Source organism: Dama dama, chromosome X (assembly GCF_033118175.1).
Source record: "Dama dama isolate Ldn47 chromosome X, ASM3311817v1, whole genome shotgun sequence".
Taxonomy (NCBI): Eukaryota; Metazoa; Chordata; class Mammalia; order Artiodactyla; family Cervidae; genus Dama; species Dama dama.
The window spans coordinates 122,809,453-122,819,403 of NC_083714.1; the positions used below are offsets into that span (position 1 = coordinate 122,809,453).

The 9,951-nt window shown below is 42.3% G+C and overlaps 1 non-coding gene across 1 annotated transcript; it reads left to right on the forward strand.

The window, feature by feature from the left end:
- The first annotated feature begins 7,943 nt into the window (after positions 1–7,943).
- Positions 7,944–8,077, forward strand: LOC133053306 (U8 small nucleolar RNA). Its single transcript, XR_009692225.1, has one exon. It is a non-coding gene; the product is annotated as a U8 small nucleolar RNA (small nucleolar RNA).
- The last annotated feature ends 1,874 nt before the right edge of the window (positions 8,078–9,951 follow it).

The following is a 9,951-nucleotide window of genomic DNA, read 5'->3' on the forward strand; positions in this document are numbered from 1 at the left end:
TGCCGTGTTTGATTTTCTTGGTGGTACTAAGCTTGAAAAAGAATTATGCATCTTATTTTTCCCATTTTTCTCTTCTTTTTCTACATGCTCTCTTGTCCCTTCTGGAGCCAGGAAGGGGTCTTTTGTATTCTCTTACAAGCTCTAGGATCTCATGGTGTCAAATTCTGTAAATTCATGCACTAGAATGGTAGCTTCTTGAGAGTCTCACTGCTCCACTTAATTCCTCTAGTTCAAGGGCTTGCAAATGATGACTCATTGGCCAAATCTAGCCTGCCACCTGTTTCTTTTACTGAGAGGGTTTCCCCGGTGGCTCAGTGGTAAAGAATCTGTCTATCAATGCAGGAGACATGAGTTCGATCCTTGGGTTGGGAAGATCCCCTGGAGGAAAGCATGGCAACCCACTCCAGTATTCTTGCCTGGAGAATCCCACTGGACAGAGGAGCCTGGTGGGCTATAGTCCATGGGGTCGCAAAGAGTTAGACACAATGTATCAATTAAACAACAGCACCAACAACAATCTGCATACAATACATTAGTTTCACATGCACAACATGATTTGCTATTTGCATATTATGAAACGATGACCACAATACACCTGGTTACATCCTTTGAACTCCCATGAGCTAAGAATTTTTTCAGCCATTTTAAAATAAAAGGAAGAATATTTTATGACATGAGAATTATGATATTCTAATTCAGTGTCCATTAAACAAGGCTTCATTGGAGCAAAGCCATATCTATTCATTTCTGTATTCTTTATGGCTGCTTTCACACTAGAAAGGCAAAGCTCAGTAAATGTCATGGAGAACATATGGTCAACCGAAGCCAAAAACACTATCTTTCCTTCCACAAAAGAAGTTTGCCTACCCTGCTCCACAGCAGTGCCCTGACCATACAACGGGTGATTGAGTTAATTCAGCTGCCTTGAGGAAGGTGACTGTGAGATGGAGACTGGTGAGTTTATGGGGGCCTGTTGGGAACAACCTTTGTGAAGGAATGATGAAAGCCAAAGAGGTTTCCATAGATGCCTAAGCCACTTAAGGGAGCTCTGTGGTTGGGGTGGGCCTTCGGCAAAAACCATCACAATATTGTAAAGTAATTATCCTCCAATTAAAATAAATAAATGTGCTGTGCTTAGTCACTCAGTCGTGTCTGACTCTTTGCAACCCCATGGACTGGAGCTCGCCAGGCTCCTCTGTCCATGGGATTTCCCAGGTAAGAATACTAGAGTGGGTAGCCGCTCCCTTCTCCAGGGGATCTTCCCAATGCAGGGATTGAACCCAGGTCTCCCACATTCCAGGTGGATTCTTTACCAGCTGAGCTACCAGGGAACAAAATAAATAAATAAAGTTAAAAAATTGAGGGAGGTTCAAGAGGGAGGGGACATATATAATCCTATGGCTGATTCACGTTGAGGTTTGACAGAAAAGGACAAAATTCTGTAAACCAATTATCCCTCAATTAAAAATAAGTAAATTTTTAAAAAATAAATAAACAACAAGGATCTACTGTATAGCAGAGGAAACTCTACTCAATATTCTGTAATAAACTATATGGAAAAGAACCTGAAAATGGAATGGATATATGTATATGTATCCGAATCACTTTGCTGTATATTTGAAACTAAAACAACATTGTAAATCAACTATACTCCAATATAAAATAAAATTTTTTTAAAAACTAAAAGAAAAAAAAAAAGTTCCAAATTGAAATGAGAGGGTTGGCTTTGGTTCTCTCGCTTGACCAGCAGGGGGCGCAACGGTAGCTGAAGTAACTCAGTCAAATTCCTCAAGGGGAATCAGCTGGCAACCTTCAGAAGCCAAACTCCTGGCAGCTCCTGGGAGAATGAGTTCCTCAACCAGGAGGAGGAACGTGAAGCACAACAGCATCCTCTGCATTTTCCCCGTATTTGTAGAGTGAATTTTCTTTTTTAACAACATGTGGTATCATGTAAAAAATCTGGTTTTGAAATATTAATTCAGAAATGTTATTCACTGTTTTAAATAAATAATAGCCACTCTGCATTAATTAGGCTTCCCTCCTGGTGCAGTGGTAAAGAATCCACCCGCCAATGTGGGATACCTGGGTTCAATCCCTGGGTTGGGAAGATCCCCTGGAGAAGGGAATGGTTACCCACTCCAGTATTCTGGCCTGGAGAATTCCATGGAGAGAGGAGCCCGGTGGGCTAGTCCATAGGGTCGCAAGAGTCACAAATGACTTAGCGACTAAACAACAACAATGCAATAATTGCTTGCCATGGTGCCTGCCACCATGTTAGGCATTTTCTATGAATTTTATATAATTATCATAATAACCTCATGAGAGAGTATGCCTATTATTCCTCCACCCCCGCCTTTTTTTTTTTAAACACAGAGGAGCAAGCTGGGCTCAGAGCAGGTAAGTAATTTGTCCAAGGGCAAACAGGTGGTAGTGGAACCAGATTTGAATACATTTCCATTTAAATGTAAAGTCCTGGTTCTTTCTCTTTTTTTTTCCAATAAATTATTTCTTTTTGTTTGACTGAATCAGGTCTTTATTGTGGCATGTGGGATCTTTTGTTGTGGTGTGAAAGCTCAGTAGTTGTGGTGCCCCGGCTTAGTTGCCCCATGGCACGTGGGATCCCAGTTCCCCAACCAAGGATCGAACCCATGTCCCCTGCATTGTGGACCAACAGGGAAGTCCCTAAAGTACTGGTTCTTAACTACTACCACCTATTCTTTTGTGGACCACCATCAGTTCAGTTCAGTTGCTCAGTCGTGTCTGACTCTGCGACCCCATGGACTGCAGCACGCCAGGCCTCCCTGTCCATCACCAACTCCCGGAATTTACTCAAACTCATGTCATACCACCATCTGTCTCATTAAAGACTGGTTTTCTACTCCAAGGAAAAAATAACTTCTTTACCATTATGTTCTTTTCTTTATAGTGTTCTGTTTTGTAGTATTTACTTGCCTGTCTTCCTGCCTGCAAATTGGAACTTTTGATTTATTCATTTGCTCCTCCATGTCCCAAGCAATACCTGCACACAGTTGGTAGCTGATTCATACATGTCAAGAGATAAAACAAGTTTTGCTGTGTTGGATACCACATCTGATGGCTGAATCGAAAGATCCATCAGTCTGAAAACTAGGTAATTTTGACTAGAAAAAAGGGCTATTCAGAGTTTCTCCTCAAGAAGAAAATTGAATAAGTGAGCTTAATTTCTTATAGCAGCTTAGTAAATGGTATAATAAAAACATGTTATAGTAATATTGCACATGTTTACCCTTTTGATAATTTGAGAAGTGACTTGTAACAAAGCAGACTGGTTCATTCTTTTTCAAATGAGCATTTATTTGATGCTGCTTTGGGGGAGCACTGTGTACTGATATGAAACATGCAGGGAAGACACGTGTGTGCATGTGTACAAACACAGAGGATTGACCCCTTTTCTGTCACCTTGTTATCCTGGAGGGACCTGGCAAACAAGTAAGGAACAAGTAACAGAGCCGCTTGCTTAAGCAAGAACTTGGCAAAGTGGTACCAACAGGAAGGAATACAGTGATCAATGATTGCAACTCAAGTCGTAAGTGCTGCAAAGGAGATGTGCTCAGGGGTGCTGGACAGTGGAGGGGCCCAGGGCCAAAGATTCCAAAGGGGAAGTGATGGTTTAAATTGCTTTTGAAGAACAAGATAGGGTCGCGGTAGATGGATGGAAGGGGTGTTCTAAGCGGAGGTATGAAAGTGTCTGGAACGACAAACAGCCAATGGCTGAAACCAGAGCTGAATGAATGAATGAATAAGCAGCATATTAACTACTCTTTGACATTGTAACAAATGACTACAAAATTCAGAGCTTAAAACAACACAAACGTATCTTACAGTTATATATGCCAGAAGTCCAAAGTCATTCTGGTTGGGTCAAAATCAACTTCTTGGTTGGTCTGCCTTCCTTCTGGAGGCTCTAGAATAAAACTGGTTCTCTAACTCTTTGGAACTCCTAGAGGCCATCCTTGTTCCTCAGCTCCTGACTGTGCACTGTTTTAACTTCCACAGCCAGCATCACACCTCTGTCTCTCACCCTAAGCTTCCTGCCGTGCTTTTATAAGGACCTTTATGAATAAATTGGCCCCACCTACATAATCGAGGCTAATGCATTCAGCCAACATAAGCAGGCAGTTGTGTGTATTAACAATAAGGCACAATAAACAATAGCAATCTGAGTTTTGCTACCCTAGGGTTTGACATTCAACAGATATAATTTGGATTATTTCCTTTTTCTATTGTATTGTCCATACAAAACCATCTGTCATGTTTTAGCTCCTCACACTTTAAATTCAACTAAATTCAACAAATATTTACTGAGCATCAGCTGTTATACAAAGATGAGATTCACAGTCCCTGTATAATCAGCTCCTTTATGATGTAGTACCAAACCTTTTAAGCAAGGCACGCTGAACATAGTAAGAATTGTGCAATGACTATTTAAGGCATGTTGAATCATTTTTCTTTCGATTTATACCAATTCAGTAGCTGCTGTTGTTGTTTAGTTGCTAAGACATGTTCGACTCTTTTACGACCCCACGGACTGTAGCCCACCAGGCTCCTCTGTCCACAAGATTTCCCAGACAAGAATAGTGGGGACTTCCCTGGTTGTCTAGTGGTTAAGACTCTCACTTCCACTGCAGGCAAGAATACTGGAGTGGGCTGCTGTTTCCTTCTTCAGAGGATCTTCCCGACCCAGGGATCGAACCCACATGTCACAGGCAGATTCTTTACCACTGAGCCACCAGGGAAGCCCGCCCTTGCTTACCTCTATTTCTTTAGTTTTGGACTCTCAGGCATTATTACAGGGCTATGACTAGAATCTTCTTTACTAAGCACTCTGGCAAGTAAGGGAAAGGGTAGAGGTGGGGTACCTTCATTATGGACTTTAATAATCAGCCCTGGCTTTGACCTTGACTTGACTTGGCCTTGATCTCAGGGCTTCCCAGGTGGCACAGTAGTAAAGAATCCACCTGCCAATGCAGGAGACACAGGAGACGCGGGTTTGATCCCTGGGTCAGATGATCTCCTGGAGGAGGGCATGGCAGCCCACTCCAGTATTCTTACCTGGAGAATCCCATGGACTGAGGAGCCTGGCGGGTCACAAGGAGTCATACACAATTAAGCAACTGAACATATACACATACTCTGGTCTTAATCTCACTGCCCATTTGGTACTGAGACCTCTCCCCTCCTTCCCACAGCCCGTATTTGTGTCTTTCTGTGTCCGATATCTTGGCAGGAACAACTCCAATATTGAAAGGAAAGAGGTCAAGTAGAGTCTTTCAACATTTCACTGGGACCTGTAGAGAATACTTGTTAAAGTTGTTTCTGTGACTCACTAACTTTGGGGATTGGGAGGATGGGAAAAAGAAGACAAGTGAGTTTTACAAATTTACATGGCAAAGGTTTTACAAATTTTCTTTTGCACGCTATGGTCATTTTTTTTTTTTTTCCTCTTGAAAAACTGAGGGGAAGAGCAAGGTTCAGGAAGTGAATAGTTCAGCTCAAACTGCAAGATGAATTCAAAGATATTTTGTACTGTCAGTATATCCCTGTCAGAAGAATGTTCTGACTTACCAGATTATTTTAAGTGAGAGAAAGCACATGTTTGGAAGAGGAAGAAAAAGCGGTCTTTAGGTTATAGAAAACCAGGAACCTGGATGTGCATTTCGAGAACTTCCCCACAATGACACCACCCCCATGCTACATACACGTTGGGAGGTACCATGGCTTGAAAGAGGACTGGCCTTGTGGCAGATGGGACCACAGAAAGCCCTGAAAAAAGATTCCTGGTTCTATTGGCAACCTAGAAGCAGTGGACAGCTGGGAATCTGAAGAGGCCATGTAGATGAAGCAGTGACTCTTTTGGCAATGACCTGTGATAATCCATGTCCAATGATGACCAATAGTCTACAAATTGAAGGTCGGACATAAACTCCCCATTTGCCCCTCTACCATTCCTTGACATTGCGTAAGACTCCAGAACTGTGACACAACCCTGAGAAGGATTAGAGAAGCCAAGAATGACTGATGTTTCCTGCCATCATGGGAAAATGGAAGTTTAGATTCAGAGATTCAGTTTTGTTGTTGTTGTGGTTGTTTTTAAAGAAAGCACAAGTGTGCATGAGAGACAGAGAGAGATGGGGTGGTGAGAGAGAGAGAGATGGGGTGGAGTGTGGGGAGAGATGGGGGGGTAAGAGAGAGAAAGAAAACTACTTATTATATACCTGAGTTGGTGGGGAAGCTGGGGTTATAACTGACTCCTACTCCTCAGCTGTGTCCCAGGAAGAAGTAACCTAGATGGAAATCTCCAACTTTCTAAAGTAACAGCACTAGGAGAGGGACCAGTGAGAAGCTAGGTTTAGTGCTAGTCCAATGGATGTGAACTGAGGGGAGGAGGCAATGGAAATAGGGAAATTTCCTCCCTCTCTTCCTTTATCTCCCTCTTTTTCTTCTTTCCCTTTTGTTCCTTCAATTTTCTCTCTCTTCCCCACCTTCCCCATCATTTCCCTTCCTTCCTCTCCAGTGCAGGGGTGCACCCGATTTTAAATCACACCCAGAATTCTAATCACAAGGAAGCCTGGGAAATGTAGTTTTTGCTTTCAAGCCACTGCAGAACACAAGGAGGGTGGAATGGATGTTGAATGCCAAGCCACTATCCCATCACACGAATTAAAATCCAGGCTTGGGGAACTGCATGATATTGCTAATGAGAAGATACTGCATAGTGGACAGTGTCCACTGTGCTTCCTTAGGTCTCCTGTGATCCTTTCTTTTTTGGCCACATCACGTAGCTTTCAGGATACCTGAGTTCCCTGACCAGGGATTGAACTCTGGCCACAGCAGTGAAAACCCAGAATTCTAACCATTGGCCCACCAGGGAACTCCCATCCTGTCATCTTTTCAACTGCCTCTGCCAGCTTCAATGTACTTTGCCTTCAACCTCCTTCTTACTCCCTAGTTGGAAGACTGCCATTGGGCTCCCAAAGTCTGCCCACGGGCACAGAGAGTTGGAACTGCTTAGGCATTTATTTAACCCTGTGGTGGCCTCTTATGAACTGAATATTTGTGTCCCTACTCCTCCAAATTCATTTGTTGAAATCCTAATCCCCAAAGAGGTGGGACTTTGGGGAGGTGACTAGGTCATGAGGGTGGAGCCCTCATGAATGGGATTAGCACCCTTATATAGAAGCCTCAGAAAGTTCCCCTGACCCTTTTGCCCTATGAGCATACAGCCAGCAGGCAGCCATCCATGAACCAGGAAGAGGACTCTCATCAGACACCAAATCCACTGACACCTTGATGGTGGACTTCCCAACCTCCAGAACTCTGAGAATAAAGTGTTTGCTGTTTTACCCACTCAGACTATGACATTTTTGTTATAGCAGATGAAACAAAGACATGACCCTTAGCCAACAACAGCTGAAGAAGGCACTAGTATGAAAGCCCAGCCCCCTCATGTCTACCTGGGACAAACTCTCAGGTACTATGCCTCAGAGCTGCCTCGAAGGATCAGGCTCCAGCTGTCCTCCTAAGGATTTTGCCTGAAAATGAAAACCTGTCATGCTTTTCCTACTTCCTTATCCTGCTATTCTGTTCCTACTCATTTTTCTTTTTACAAGTTTATTCCAAGAGCACTTCCTTTATACATCACTAGCACAGATCTTTCCCTCAGGGTATGCTTCTCTGGAACTGAACCCCGAAATGTCCCATTCACCATTAAAGCTCAGTTGCCTGTCTATGTAGATCAAATTCTCACCAGAGAGAAAGCAGAATCCATTTCCTTCAAGCTCATGAGATCATAAGAAGAGTAGGAGAGATGGATATGGGGAGCTGATGGTCAGTTATCCATCCTGTTCTCCCTTCTCTAACCTTGGACTTTAGAATAGGAAGCTACAGTGAACACTGGAGGTCAATCGTCAGGAAGCATAATCCTTACCCATTCTTCCCTTTGGAGGGCAGAATAGAACATGATGACTTGAGCTGGCATGACTCATAATTAGGAGCTCTGCAAAATCAGGACTTGCAACATTGATTGCTCCTGTTTGATTCTTCTTGGGAAAAAAATACTGGAAATTAGATCACCTAGCACCCATTACAACCACCCTCTAGCTTTCTTTTCCATACAAAGTCAGAAATTTAAAAACTACATTTCCGAGATTTCCTTGCTTCTAGAGTTCTGCATGTGACCCAGGTCCTTAACCTCAGGGTTCAACTTGGAGGCAGCGACATAAATTAATGGTTGCATGTGGGACGAGTTGATCATCCAGGAAATACAGAGACTAAAGAATTTTATCTTCAGCTGTGGCGGCATTTCCGGCATCCAGTGCCAAAGACTGGAGTAGTGGGTCTGTGATAAGACTGCATTTTTTCCCAGGCTGTATGAACTCTTGAGACTTTGATCCTGAGATTAGAGCACTTGTGGATCGTGCTGTTTACAACTAAAAATCCTGGCAAACAAAGGAGGTATTTAAGAGAGGTTGTGAGACGGAGTCATTTAACCATGTGCTACAGAAACAAGGGATGGTGAATGGTTAGAAAGATAAGTACAACTACTACTCCAAAGCTACACTTGGTTCTTGACCTCAGAACATTTCTGCATGTCCCCAGTGGGTTGCCTACAGTCTAAATGGGTAGGATAGCCAGAGTGGGTTGCTATGGCACTGGTGTCTGTAACTTGGTGAATGACAAACATAGTATGTTGTAGGTTATGAAAAGGGCCACAAAATATTCCTTCCCCTCTATCCATGCCCTCTGATAGTGTATGTACTCTTTCGATTGCTTTAGCCACAGGGACATTAGCAAACATTATGGAAACATAGGCTTGAATAGTGGACTGGAGTTTGCCCTCTTTCTGCTTTGGGAACTTGGTTACCATATAAAAAAGTCCAGGCTAGCCTGCCGGATAACAAGGAGTATGCGGGCTAGTGATCGTACCATCCATTGCCTCTGCCTACCGCCAAATGTGTGAATGGGGACCTATGAGGCCACCCATCACCTGGCTGACCTGCCAACTGATCATAAATGTATGAACAAGCCCAGCTTGCCCCCATGAACCTGGCCCAGATAAAAACATGCCCAGAAAAATCATGAGTGAAATAGTTGTTTTAAACTACTGAATTTTAGAGTGGATTATTAGGCAGCTAAAGCTAACTGACATATTAAGACTCCAGAGAATTCTCAGGTGCCACTGGGAACAAAGACTGGGCCAAGTTGTCGTGAAAACAGGTCAAAAATTGCATCAGCCACAATTTTAGCAGCAGATGCCAGCAGAACACACAGGGTTGGGATCAGATCAATACCATCATATGGATTCCTTCTCCCCACTGCCCCCCAGTGCCATGAGGTACAGTTTGCCCTATAGACCTCTTAAAAATAAGAGTAGATGCAAAGAATATCTGAAATCTGGGCTCTTCCAAATGAAACTCGGTTTAAATTATTAGACTTCATGCCATTTACCAGGCTGGACTAAAACTTAAATTTTATTCTATTTGTGGGGTAAACAAGAGTATACCAGTTATACAAAATTAAGAGGTTAGGATAAGGTGACCATATATAAGCAAGATAATATTTTAACAAATTAATTTCTGTGTAATTTATGTTCCTGAAAGTTAATATATCAATTAATTGTTAATTACAAGAATGCTTAAATAACTTATGATACAGCATTTGGTAAATTATTTTCCAAAACTATTTAAAATGCTATTTGGGAAGGTTATTTATTAGTGTAGAAAATATTTACAATACAATTTTCAGTGCAAAATCCCAACATACTATTATATATCCAGTATGATTTATATTTTTATAAAATAAGTCACCTTTGCATAGAAAGTAGGCTGAAACAAAGGACACATAATATTCAAAATGATTGTAGGCAAGGGGTCTAGACATGATATTGTCTTTCTATATTTTCTAAATTATCTT